General features: G+C 41.7%; 1 long non-coding RNA gene across 1 annotated transcript in view; it reads right to left on the bottom strand.

Annotated features, from left to right (window-relative positions):
- Nucleotides 1-8364: 8364 nt before the first annotated feature.
- Nucleotides 8365-13926, bottom strand: part of LOC140484523 (uncharacterized) — an 82408-nt gene continuing 76846 nt past the window's right edge. Inside the window, exon 3 of the long non-coding RNA XR_011962226.1 lies at nt 8365-8456. This is a non-coding gene — a long non-coding RNA (uncharacterized lncRNA). The remainder of the gene's footprint in view (nt 8457-13926) is intronic.

The following is a 13926-nucleotide window of genomic DNA, read 5'->3' on the forward strand; positions in this document are numbered from 1 at the left end:
ATTGAGCTTTTTTGAAGAAGTAACAAAGAGGATTGATGAGGGCAGAGTGGTAGATGTGATCTATATGGACTTCAATAAGGCATTTGACAAGGATCCCCATGGGAGACTGGTTAGCAAGGTTAGATCTCATGGAATACAGGGAGAACAAGCCATTTGGATACAGAACTGGCTCAAAGGTAGAAGACAGAGGCTGGTGGTGGAGGGTTGTTCTTCAGACTGGAGGCCTATGACCAGTGGAGTGTCACAAGGATCAGTGCTGGGTCCTCTACTTGTCATCATTTATATAAATGATTTGGATGTGAGAACAAGAGATATAGTTAGTAAGTTTGCAGATCATACCAAAATTGGAGGTGTAGTGGACAGTGAAGAGGGTTACTTCAGATTACAACAGGATCTTGATCTGATGGGTCAATGGGCTGAGAAATGGCAGATGGAGTTTAAATTAGATAAATGTGAGGTGCTGCATTTTGGGAAAGCAAATCTTAGCAGGACATCTACACTTAATGGTAAGGTCCTAGGGAGTGTTGCTGAACAAAGAGACCTTGGAGCTCCTTGAAAGTGGAGTCGCAGGTAGATAGGATAGTGAAGAAGGCGTTTGGTATGCTTTCCTTTATTGGTCAGAGTATTAAGTGCAGGGGTTGGGCGGTCATGTTGCAGCTGTACACGACATTGGTTAGGCCACTGTTGGAATATTGCATGCCATTCTGGTCTCCTTCCTATTGGAAAGATGTTGTGAAACTTGAAATAGTCCAGAAAAGACTTACAAGGCTGTTGCCAGGATTGGAGGATTTGAGATATAGAGAGAGACTGAATAGGCTAGAGTTGTTTTCCCTGGAGAGTCAGAGGCTGAGAGGTGACCTTATAGAGGGTTATAAAATCATGAATGGCATGGATAGGATAAATAGACAAAATATTTTCCTGGGCTGGGGAATCCAGAACTAGAGGCTATACATTTAGGGTGAGAGAGGAAAGATATAAAAGAGATCTAAGGGGCAATTTTTACATGTAGAGGGTGCTACTTTTATGGAATGAGCTACTAGAGGAAGTGATGGAGGCTAGTACAATTGCAACATCTAAAAGGCATTTGTATGGGTACATGAACAGGAAGGATTTGGAGGGATATGACCCAGGTGCTGGGTTGGGATATCTGGTTGGCATTGCAGAGTTGGACTGAAGGGTCTGTTTCCATGCTGTACATCTCTATGACTCTATGACTTCATCTTGCAAGCATTTGCCTCATATATTCTGCATCTGATCAATAGTCTAAGGGCATCATTGTTAGAAACTAATTATTAAAGGAATATCTAAATTACAGACTCAAACTGGTATGAACAATTGATATTTGTGAACTATTTCGTAACGTCCACTGGCTCACTTCTAACCAGACAGATCTCAGATGATGATCCATCGGGAAACGGAAGATGAATTTAAAATCAAATTCAAGCCTGTTACTTACAAAAACTCATAGATTTGAAATCTCACCAATTCCCTTGAAAATATTACAAAGTATTCTTTCTGGCATTGAATTTCACATATGAATTCCTACATTGGAGGGATTTATGTCTCTGCTTGATTAATTCTCTTTCTGATGAGTTAACACGAAGTTAGCCCCACACCTAATCGAGCTTAGAAAAATGAGAAGAGGTCTCAGTGTTTCTGAAAAAAAAAAGGCACATTTTGTCAAAGATTTTTATCTTGAACTCATCAGGACCATTTTCAAGAATATCAATAAAGGAGATAATTGAGAGTTCTCAATGATGTGGCCATGGAGATGTTGCCATGGAGAATTAAGCAGTTAACACAGATTGACAGTTGACTACCAGGCATTAGTTAGATTTCAAAGAGGTTGAGTCTGATTGGTCAGGGCAATGCCCACCAGAAAGTGGCTCAGTTTGTATATATGTTCTTTCTGTCTGGAAAGAACAAGGGCCTGTAGCTTCCAACACATGTAGGTGTGCCACTCTGTGAGCTTAATTGATAATCTTAATTTGGTCATCAGTGAAATTCTTTTCATACTCAGGATTATCTAGCAAATGCTGTCCAATTGCAGAATCACTTGCAATGAACACTATGTTATGAATTTTGCAAGTACAGCCTAGTTGGATACAGTTGGTACCTTGCTTGTTGTGAATAGCTAAAGGGATATGCTGTTTAATATGAATTGCTCGACTTCGGGATATATATTGTATATAACTGCATCACATTGGCACTGAAATCGATAGACCACATTACTCATTTGTGTGATGGGTAGAATGCCATTTGGCCTGAGGGCAGCATCCTGCTAATGGCGAATGCCATTCATGCTGTGGTTATATAGTAGCAGTATGAAACGTCAAGCTTTAGGATTGGCTATATCAATAAGTATTTTGTTCACTGTACAGCTTGGTGCTATGATAGCGTGTATCAAAGCTATTTTTCAGGATAGTGATTATTCTGATAACATCTCATTTATCATCGTAATATAGAACAGAAAATAAGGAGGCCACCTCATGACATAACGGTAGTCCTCCTACTTCTGAGACTGGAGACTTGAGTTCAAGCCCCACTTCCTCCAAAGATGCATAATAAAATCTCTCTGAACAAGTTGATTAGAAAGGAAGATAATGCTTTAGACAATTTTAAACTGTTTTATTGCAACCGATATTGAAAACTTGTGATCTTCGATACAGGGAAAACCTCAAACCTCCCACCCACAAATCCCACTTGTTTGAGGAGCCATAATATAGATACACTCAACCTTGGACTGGTTCAGTCAGCATTGCCACACCAGTTATGTCTCATTATAATGACACTATCATTAGACCACACACGAAAAGTCATCTTTAGCTTCTTGGTATAACAAGACCTCACCATACAGTTATGGCCCAGATACACAGACAGCTGTGAATATATGTTCCAGCTGCAGCTCTGATAGGAAATCTACATCAGTTTATTTGTGGTGAAAAGATTCCAAATAGACTGGTGAATCTGTTTGTTTCAATTCCTCCCCCACCCACAGTGTTCTGGCTGAAATATCTCTCTCTAGTCCTGCTACTCCATATATCACAATATTAATTTAATATTATTATTTTACCCTGTTCCTGGTATGGTATACAATTAGACTCAAAATTTTCAAAGTCCATCAAGTAGTTTGGTTTAATAAGCACAAATTATTAATTTATTATAGAATAGAATCTAGTGAATGAAAATGCAAAACTGGTTGGCATACTCAATTTGTAATATTAATGTTTATTCTTCTAAATAGCCCAAAATATACACCAGTGTTATGAAATGTGAATGTACCTTTAAGAGGGTTAAAAGTTAGCAGAATTACCTGACACAACACCAAGTGTTCTGAAAAAGATATAATGTAACATTTGGTCCAACAATTCAATTAGCTGGTTGCCTGAAAATGACAAAGCAAGTTCAAATTAGGCCAATCTGTTTAAATTACACCCCCCCCAAAAAAACAAACGCCAACCAAGTTTGAATTTAGTATATGGACAATCTTAAAAGCCAATGACACAATCCGATGCTTTAGGGGTATAAGACCAGGGAAAATTGAACACTCGGGAGGAGAACTGTCATGTCACCAGCGTGTAGAGACTGCCCGTAAAATATCTCTCTTAAAGATACCTTATTGATCCGTGATCTGTGATGAATAATCTCTCAGAAGACACAGGAAGATCCAAATAGAAGATTTGACAGCTGGCTGGTTTTGAAAACTTGAATTTTTGGTAAATCTTAATTCGGGGTGTTTTATTGGATGAGTATTATCGAAGGGAAGGTAAAAGATAGGTTAGAGGAAGGAGTTGTATATAGTTGTCAGTTAATTATTCTCTGTTATACTTGTGAAATAAAGTTGCTAATTTTTACTTTAAATAGTTCTTGGCCTCTCGAATTTTCTCAGATTACTGCATGGGATAAATCTTTTCTGTGCTGCTGGTTTAAATTAAGCAGGAGGGTTTAACCCATGTCATAATATCAGCCCAAAGGAAAAAAATTGATTTTTCTCTGCAGTGATTCACTTTGGAAATCAAAACATTTTAAGTGAAATAGTCTTAGTTCTTAAGGGTAGAATGTTTAAATGGCTATTGAACTGACATTCTGGCCTATGTAGATAGGTATCACCAAACATAGGCAATCATCTCTGGGATCTTGGCAGATGTAACTTGCTCAGAAAATACTGTATTAGGAAGTCTTCCAGCACTCTTCAAAAGGACAATCAGGATTCACAATAAGAATTTTTATTTCAGAAATACAAGAGCTGAGTGACAGTTTTTTGAATGATTTGATTCATTGAGGTGAGGGAACAAGAAGTTAAAAACAGCCAGTAGGCTAACAGATTTTCCTTTCTGGAAAATAGCATAATATGCTGTAAATTCTTAAAGTTGTTTTTCATTTCAGTTGTTCGAATAATTTTAAATTTTAAAGGCCTTCATTAGGAATGAGGCTGGGAGCCTCGGGGGTGGAGAGATAAATGGAAGGGGAGTGGGGCTGGGGTTAAGGTAGCTGTGAGTGCAATAGGTGGATTGAGGTGGGGGTAAAGGTGATAGGTCAGAGAGGAGAGCGGAGCAAATAGGTGGGAAGGAAGGTTGACAGGTGAGACAGGTCATGAGGATGGTGCTGAGCTAGAAGGTTGGAACTGGGGTAAGGTAGGGGGAGGGGAAATGAGGAAACTGGTGAAGTCCACATTGATGCCCTGGGGTTGAAGGATCCCGAGGCAAAAGATGAGATGTTCTTCCTCCAGGCATCAGATGGTGAGGGAGCGGCGGCGGAGGAGGCTCAGGTCCTGCATGTCCTCACAGAGTGGGAGAGGGAGTTGAAATGTTCGGCCACGGGGCGGTGGGGTTGATTGTTGCGGCCTCCGAGGCTCCCAGCCTCATTCCCAATGAAGGGCTTTTGCACGAAACGTCGATTTTCCTGCTCCTCGGATGTTGACTGACCTGCTGTGCTTTTCCAGCACCACTCTAATCTTGACTCTAATCTTCAACATCTGCCGTCCTCACTTTTCACCTTGCCCACACCTTAAGTCCAGAGCGCCTCATTGGAACAATATTATCTGAAAAATATTCTATAATATATACAGATGGAGAGGGGAATTGAACCATGCTCCTGGCATCATATGGCAGCAATGCTAACCACTGAGCCAACATACTGCTTGTAAGTTGGGAAAATATGGCAAGACTGCAGCAATAAAATTCAAGGTCTGGTATTCCACCCAATGTCTGCAGAGTGAAAATCTCAGTAGCGATTTGGTTATTTGCAGACATTAACATCTCATAATTACCTAATCTTCCCTTATGTAGGCTGCCATAATCCTACCCAGTGCAGAGAAACTGGGATTTGAAAGTCTGAGCTGCAGCTCACTGGCATCTCCTGCTGCAGAAGATTCCTGGTGCCAGCACCATGTGCTAACTCCTGAAACTCTGTGCCATGGAGGCTACATGCTTACAGTGGCACAAATATCATTGGCTGCTTTATTGTCTTGATTTGTGTTACGGCTCTCGTGTCACATCAATGAACTGTCATTCAACCTCAGCACTCCTTTAGCAGTTGCTGTATTCCATTCATTCCTTGGTGACGTGACTGGCATGATGTGAGTGTGACAGTTCCACCTGTTGATAGCCATTGCAACAGTGATTTACAGAAAAATCATTACAGGGCCTGAATCTGACTCAGACAGACAGTCCATGTGATTAGCTGGTGACACATACTCTGCACACTGCAATGCTGTTGCCACAACTGTCATAACCTTTTGTCCAAATCATATTGTACAGGCAAGTTCAAATGTACTTACTGCAATTTTATCATGGTCCGATAAAGGAGATTTAATTGTAGTTTTACACTTTTTTATATTTAGCTCCAAGTGTGAAACAACTTGGGAAACTGATATGGAAGTTTTTTTTTACAAAATTTGTATTTGTACTTGTCCATTTAGATTGGTACATATTTTAAGAGATGGCTCAATGGTTAGCACTGTTGCCTCGCAGTGCTGGGGACCCGGTTTGATTCCACCCTCAGGTAACTGTCTGTGTGGAGTTTGCACGTTCTCCCTCTGTATGCATAGGTGTTTTCTGGGTGCTTTTGAAGGTCCAAAGATTGCAGGTTAGGTGGATTGGCCTTTGTAAATATGGTGTTATGGGAATGGGGAATGTGTGAGTCTTAGGGGGATGCTCTTTGTAGGGTCAGTGCAGACTTGATGGGCTGAATGGTTTCTGTCTACATTGTAGGGATTTTATGATAGTGGGCTCGGCCTTTGCAAATTTGCTACTTTCAGCTGGAATCTGGAAGAAAGAAAGGTTTGTGTTTCTACAGCATATTTAAGACAACATGCTACCCAAGCATTTTATAACCAATAGAGTTTGCTCACTGTTTTAATGTGGGATCCTGCAGTAACGTGGTTGCTCTGCAATTAATCTCAGTATCAATTGGCAAAGAGGAAAAGTCCTCCAAAGGTCTTGTTCATGATGTGATGGGCATATGATACACAAGTGGAATTGATTAATGTGTGGGGAATAGCTGTTCAGACATCTAGCAAGTTGCAGACATCTAGCAAGTTACAGAAAGTAACTTGTGGAACTGAACCCCAATACAAGTCAGTATCGTTAGGACAGGTGGAGAAAATTGGAAAGGGTGAAGATGTATCCCCACATGGGATAACAAAACATACTTGAGAAACGTCTCTGTGCATAATTTCTTGACTATGACTGTAGGAAAATTGTTGAAAATATGGCATGTGTTTTTTTAATGTTCACTCATGGGTTGTGATGTCATCAGCTGGACTGGTACTTATTACCCTGGAACTGAGTGGCTGGGTCAGCTATTTGAAAGGGCAGTTAAATATCAACCATGTTGCTATTGGTCTGGAGTCGCAGGTAGGCCAAACCAGATAAGGATGACAGATTTTCTTCTTTAAAGGACATTACTGAACCAGATGGGTTTTGCAACAATTACCCACTAGTGGTTAACTGATCACCATTAGCTTTGCATTTAATTCCAGATTTTTATTGAATTCAAATTTCACCATTGCTGTGGTCTAGCCCATTATCATAGAATCCCTACAATGTAGGCAGAGGCCATTTAGCCCATCAAGTCTGCACCAACCCTACAAAGAGCATCCCTTCAAGACTCACACATCCGCCATTCCCATAACTTCATATTTACAAAGATCAATTCTAATCCTTGGTTCCAGAACATAAGCCTGGGGTTCTGAATTCTTAGCTCAATGGCATTTTCACTACACATAAGGAGGCAATGGCCTAGTGGTATTATTGATAAATTGTTTTTCCTTAGACCCAGGTAATGATCTGGGGACCTGGGTTCAAATCCCCCCATAGCAGATGGTAGAGTTTGAATTCAATTAAAAAAAAATCGGAGTGCAATAATGACCACGAATCAATTGACAACTGCCAGGAAAGACTCATTTAGCTGACATGTGACTCCAAATCTACAGCAATGTATTTGGCTTTTAACTGCTCTCAGGGCTGGGTAATAAATGCTGGTCTAGCCAAATCTTGTGAATAAATGAAAAAAAACAACAGCTCCCTGTAGCATAGTGACAATTAGCAAAGGTTTTAAGGAGAAAGGGCTTCTGCAAATTCGCAGCCATGGCATTATCAAGCAGCTGTAGATTGTACACCTGTAGTGTGTCAGATATCCAGGTAATTTAGAAGGTGCACAGGCATTCGTCTCAAATTCGACCGACTGGCTCCTCTTTACCACAGATTTTTCAGCACTCAATGCACCTGTTCCCTACCCGTAATGAAGAAAACTTGCGCCATTTATCAAACTAAGTGGTGTTCGTTTTGACAGTGTCAGGATACATGTGACACGACAGCCTTTTAAGATACAGGCAGAGTGGCTGCTCTGGAGTTATGACAGATATTTGCCCAGAATGCATCACAGGAGTGAAAATAGACTTCGAGTCACCTTTGACCTCACTTGTCAAGTGTCTTCAAAATGATAATGCACTGAGCAATGACCAGCTTAAAAATCTCAGCAAATGAATGAGACTTTCCTGTTTTAATGTAGCAGAAACAGATACCTTCTGTAAAGACAAACCACTATCTGCAAAGAGGTTTGCACTTGAGGTTTAGTAATCAGATCATATTGTTGATGTGTAGCAGTGACAGGTGCATGTGTTACAATTAGAGAGCTCGAAAAGAATTATGTCATATAGGGTCGAGTTCCAAAGTGGTTTCCAAATTCAAATCTGGCTGACGCAGTGCTCTCTCAGCTCTTTGTTGTCTCCCGAACCAACCGGGTTTACATTTATGCAAGACGCGTCTCAAGTTAACCGGAGACCCAGGATGGTCATAGAATTGTTGAATTATAGAATGCTCACAGCATAGGAGACCACTTGACGTATTGGTACAGTGCTGGCTCTCTGAAGGTGCAATCCACCTCAAGAGACAGGAGCAGCCATCAACATCGACTCTCTGGACGCCATGAGATCAGGTCAACGGGAGCACCTCCTGCAGATTTCCAAGCAAAGTATATAATCAGTAATGGTTCATTATTTAGCCTGAGGAGTGAAGGTGTTGGCTTTGTTTTCTATAGGCACTAGTTTGCATTTCACCCTGAATGACTATTCATCATGTGCAAGCCCAGAAAGTAACAGACAGCTGCCTATTCTATTGGTGAGGTCATCCTGCCCAAGCCCCACCTGGTATCTCCACTCACACACTTCCACCAGCATGGTGATCAAGTTACAGAATGTAGTTTTATTTTATGTTCCCAATTTCGTCTTTCCAACTCTTGTGTGACTAGCCCAGTTGTAGGACAGTTTGTTCCCGAAATAATAAGAGTTTCCAACAGAGTGTAACTTTCAAACAATTTCCAGTGAAAGAATGAGAGGAGTTTCATGAGCCCTTTTCCCTGTGCTTGCAAACTTTTTCAGTTTACAGCAGACACTGGAGCACAGCAGGATATAGAGCAGGGATGCATATAATTTTTTTTTTAGTTACACACAGCTGGACATCTCTAGGGTGAATAGTATGGAGCGGAGATATGTATTTATTTATGTTTCACACAGCCAGCAGCCACCTTTGAGTCCCAAGGTTGGCCAGAGGAATGAGAAAATGGTCATAGTCTCATCAAAAGTCCAGGGAGCAGCCGGCTGCGACTAGTTCATAGCAAATTTGTTTAAAAGAACAGTATGTCAAAACAAAAAGGTAGAAAAGACAGTGGAACAACTTTGAGAGGAGAGGCAGTGGAAAGGTAACAGATAAGGTAAACATTTCAGACAAATCAAAATAAGTTGCAGAACCAAAAACTACCTGGAGCGAACCTTGGAATTTGAATAAAACTAGAAGTTAGCAAACAAGTTCTGAGAAAATTCAGAAATTCTCTCTACAACTAGACGTATGACCAAAAGTAGGAAAATTTAATTGGAATATTGGCATAGCAATTTAGAACATAGAACATTACAGCGCAGTACAGGCCCTTCAGCCCTTGACATTGCACCAATCTGTGAATTAATCTAATGCCCATCTAACCTACACCACTCCATTATTATCTATATGTATGTCCAATGCCCATTTAAATGCCCTTAGCATCAGCGAGTGTATTACAGTTGCAGGCAGGCCATTCCACACCCCTACAAATCTCCGAGTAAAGAAACAACCCCTAATATCTGTCCTAAATCTATCACCCCTCAATTTAAAGTAATGTCCCCTTGTGATAGCCTTCACCATCCAAGGAAAAAGGCTCTCACTGTCCACCCTATCTAACCTTCTGATTATCTTATACATCTCAATTAAGTCACCTCCCAACCTTCTTCTCTCCGACAAAAACAGCCTCAGTTCCCTCAGCCTTTCCTCATCAGACCTTCCTTCTGTACCAGGTAACATCCTGGTAAATCTCCTTTGAACCCTTTCCAAAGCTTCCACATCCTTCCCATAATGTGGTGACCAGAGCTGTACATAATACTCCAGGTGAAGCTTTACCAGTGTCTGGTATAGCTGAAGCATGATCTTGTGGCTCCAAAACTCACTCCCCCTACCAATAAATACCAACACACCATATGCCTTCTTAACAACCCTATCAACCTGGGTGGCAACTTTCAGGGATTTATGCACCTGGACACCGAGATCTCTCTGTTCATCTGCACTGCCAAGAATTTTACCATTAGCCCAGTACTCTGTGTTCCTGTTACTTCTTCCGAAGTAAACTACCTCACACTTTTCCGCATCAAACTCAATTTGCCACTTCTCAGCCCAGCTCTGCATCTTATCTATGTCTCTCGGTAACCCAGAACACCCTTCAGCACTATCTACCACTCTGCCCACCTTTGTGTCATCAGCAAATTTACTAACCAACCTTCTACGCCCACATCCAGATCATTTATAAAAAAGACCAACAGCAGTGGCCTCAAAACAGATCCTTGCAGTACACCACTGGTAACTGAACTCCAGGGTGAACATTTCCCATCAACCACCACCTTCTGTCTTCTTTTAACTAGTCAATTTCTGATCCAAACAGCTAAATCACCTTCTGTCCCAAAACACCATATTTTGTACAGTAGCCTAACATGTGGAACCTTATCAAAAGCCTTCCTGAAGTCCATATTCTGCACATCAACCACTTTACCTTCATCCACCTGTTTTGTCACCTTCTCAAAGAACTCAAGGTTAGTTAAGCATGACCTACTCTTCACAAAACCGTGTTGACTATCCCTAATCAAATTATTACTTTCCAAATAATTATAAATACTATCTCTTATAACCTTTTCCAACACGTTACCCACAACCGAAATAAGGCTCACTGACGTATAATTACCAGGGTTGTCCCGACTCCCCTTCTTAAAGAAAAGAACAAGATTTTGCTATGCTCTGGCTTCCCAGAGAATTCGAGGATAAATCCCATCTGGCCCAGGTCTTATCTGTTTTTGAAATCTTCCAAAATTGCTAAAACCTCCTCTTTGTCAACTTCAATCCCATCTAATCTTGTAGCCTGTACCTCTGTATTCTCATTAACATTGCACTTTTCCAATGTGAATGCTGACAAAAAGTATTCATTAAGCGCTGCCCCGTTGTCCTCAGATTCCACACACAACTTCCCACTACTATCTTTGATTGGCCCTAATCTTACTCTAGCCATTCTTTTATTCCTGATATACCTTGAGAAGGCTGCACGATTTTCCCTGTCATGTCCCTTCATGACTCTTCTTAGCCCTCTCTTTCGATCTATAGATTTATAACACCTCTGTTCTGTTCTGTTTTCTAAATGGTTCTTTTTATTCTTTTTACTTTTGTTATTTGGCAATTTGTCCCCAAAATGTCAACTTCTCCTTAACCACTTTGTAAATAAATGAAAACATTTCCAGCAGGGAGCTTGACCCAACCACCAGTGTTGATGATGTTGTTGCTTTAAGTGTTATAAAGTCTAAAGTATCTGTTTTGTCCTATCTGCTGATGTGCAAAATGTTAAGGATTCAGTTACACAGAGTTCTCACTATTATCATTGCAGAATTCCTCCGCAAACCTTGGATTTGGTTAAAGGGTCTGCCCATTCTCATTCCCCACTGTCACACCCCACTCCCCTGAAACTGGGTTTAACAACTTTTAAATTGTTTTGCTCTCCTTTGAAAATAACAGGACTGCACAGTAACTACCCCCAAAACTCTGAGCACTTTCTAGGTTCAAATTATTTTCTTTTATTCATTGGGTTAATGGGCCAGCAGCTATTGCCCGTCCCTAGATATCCTTGAGAAGGTGGTGAGCTGCCTTCTTGAACCAAAAAGACCCCACCACCAGGGATATATTTCCCTCCCCACCCCTTTCCGCCTTCCGCAAAGACCGTTCCCTCCGTGACTACCTGGTCAGGTCCACACCCCCCTACGATCCACCCTCCCATTCTGGCACTTTCCCCTGCCACCGCAGGAACTGTAAAACCTGTGCCCACACCTCCTCCCTCACCTCTATCCAAGGCTCTAAAGGAGCCTTCCACATCCATCAAAGTTTCACCTGCACATCCACCAATATCATTTATTGTATCCGTTGCTCCCGATGTGGTCTCCTCTACATTGGGGAGACTGGGCGCCTCCTAGCAGAGCGCTTTAGGGAACATCTCCGAGACACCCGCACCAATCAACCAAACCGCCCCGTGGCCCAACATTTCAACTCCCCCTCCCACTCTGCCGAGGACATGGAGGTCCTGGGCCTCCTTCACCGCCGCTCCCTCACCACCAGACGCCTGGAGGAAGAACGCCTCATCTTCCGCCTCGGAACACTTCAACCCCAGGGCATCAATGTGGACTTCAACAGCTTCCTCATTTCCCCTTCCCCCACCTCATCCTAGTTACAAACTCCCAGCTCAGTTACTGTCTCCTTGACTTGTCCGACCTGCCTATCTTCTTTTCCACCTATCCACTCCACCCTCTCCTCCCTGACCTATCACCTTCATCTCCTCCCCCACTCACCCATTGTACTCTATGCTACTCTCTCCCCACCCCCACCCTCCTCTAGCTTATCTCTCCACGCTTCAGGCTCACTGCCTTTATTCCTGATGAAGGGCTTTTGCCCGAAACATCGATTTCGCTGCTCGTTGGATGCTGCCTGAACTGCTGTGCTCTTCCAGCACCACTAATCCAGTAATTGCTAGAGGTAGACCTGCAATGTCCTGAGGGAGGGAGTTCCAGAATTTTGACTCGGCGACACTGAAGGAATGGGGATTTATTTCCAAGTCAGGATGGTGAGTGGCTTGCAGTGGACCTTGCTGGCGATGTTATTCCCATGTATCTGTTTTCCTTTGTCTTCTAGATATTAGTGGATGTGGTTTGGAAGGTTCTGTTTAAGGTATTTCTGAGGTGCAGCTTGAGCAGAGCACACACTGCACTGTTGACCATCAATGTTGGAGGGAGTGGATGTTTATGGATGTGGCACCAATCAAGCAGCTGCTTTGTCCTCGATGGTATTAAGCTTACTGTGTGTTGCTGGAGCTGCACCCATCCAGGCAAATGGGGACTGTTCCATCACACTCTTGACTTGTACCTTGTAGATGGTGACAGGTTGTGGGGAGTCAGGAAGTGAGCTACTCGCTATAGGATTCCTAGCCTCTGACACTGTGGAGGATCCAGTAATATATTTTTTATTAAAACGGTTCTGCCAATCTTCAGTACAGTGACTGAGTGATATTTTTAACCTGAACACGACAACATCATGGCAAAGAAACAGCTGGTGACTAATGACATAGAATATGTCTGCAAATTAAATCTAATCATAAGGTTAAGATAATCACAAGTAGATCAGGCTTCACTCTCACGGTTTGTGATATTTGATCCTGTTCATTATGTTACAGCCTTGTAATTAGTCTTTGCAAATTCATGATGGTCAAAAGGGAAATGAATCCTGTAAAACTGAAGATTTTCTGATTGATAATTTTTCAGGAGTTTGAGCATTTTCTTTACTTTATTTGTCTGAGCAAGCTCTTGTTCACAATTACTATTTGTCTTTAGTTTCTGGAGCAGTTATGTTCGCTATTATAGTCTTTTCACAAACCAAGTACGTTAGTGTTAGGGTGTACCATCAGGGGGAAAGAATGTGGCACAGCATCTCACTTCCACACCATGTGTATAACCTCTCTAATTTCCAGTAACTTAAAACTAAAGTCCACTTCACAATATTCACCCCAAGTTCTGGACCTTTTCACTATGAGTATAAGATAATGCACGTCACTATAAATACCTAAGAAACTATTGCTAGTTTGTTCATTTTTATTAATTCTTGAGACATGGATCTTCCATCTCCCCATCATGTTAGATAATAAAAATGTGCAAGGTTGAATAGCACCTCATGATGTCCCAGGGTGTTGCATCCAATAACGTAGTTTTGAAGTATTGTAATTTATTTAAGGATTGCCTGGTTGTTATGAAGGGCTGAATTTAACCAGTCTTGGACACAGTCCAACACCAGCATCATTTTCAAATCCGAGCCCACTGGGGGT

Source organism: Chiloscyllium punctatum, chromosome 13 (assembly GCF_047496795.1).
Source record: "Chiloscyllium punctatum isolate Juve2018m chromosome 13, sChiPun1.3, whole genome shotgun sequence".
NCBI classification, from domain to species: domain Eukaryota; kingdom Metazoa; phylum Chordata; class Chondrichthyes; order Orectolobiformes; family Hemiscylliidae; genus Chiloscyllium; species Chiloscyllium punctatum.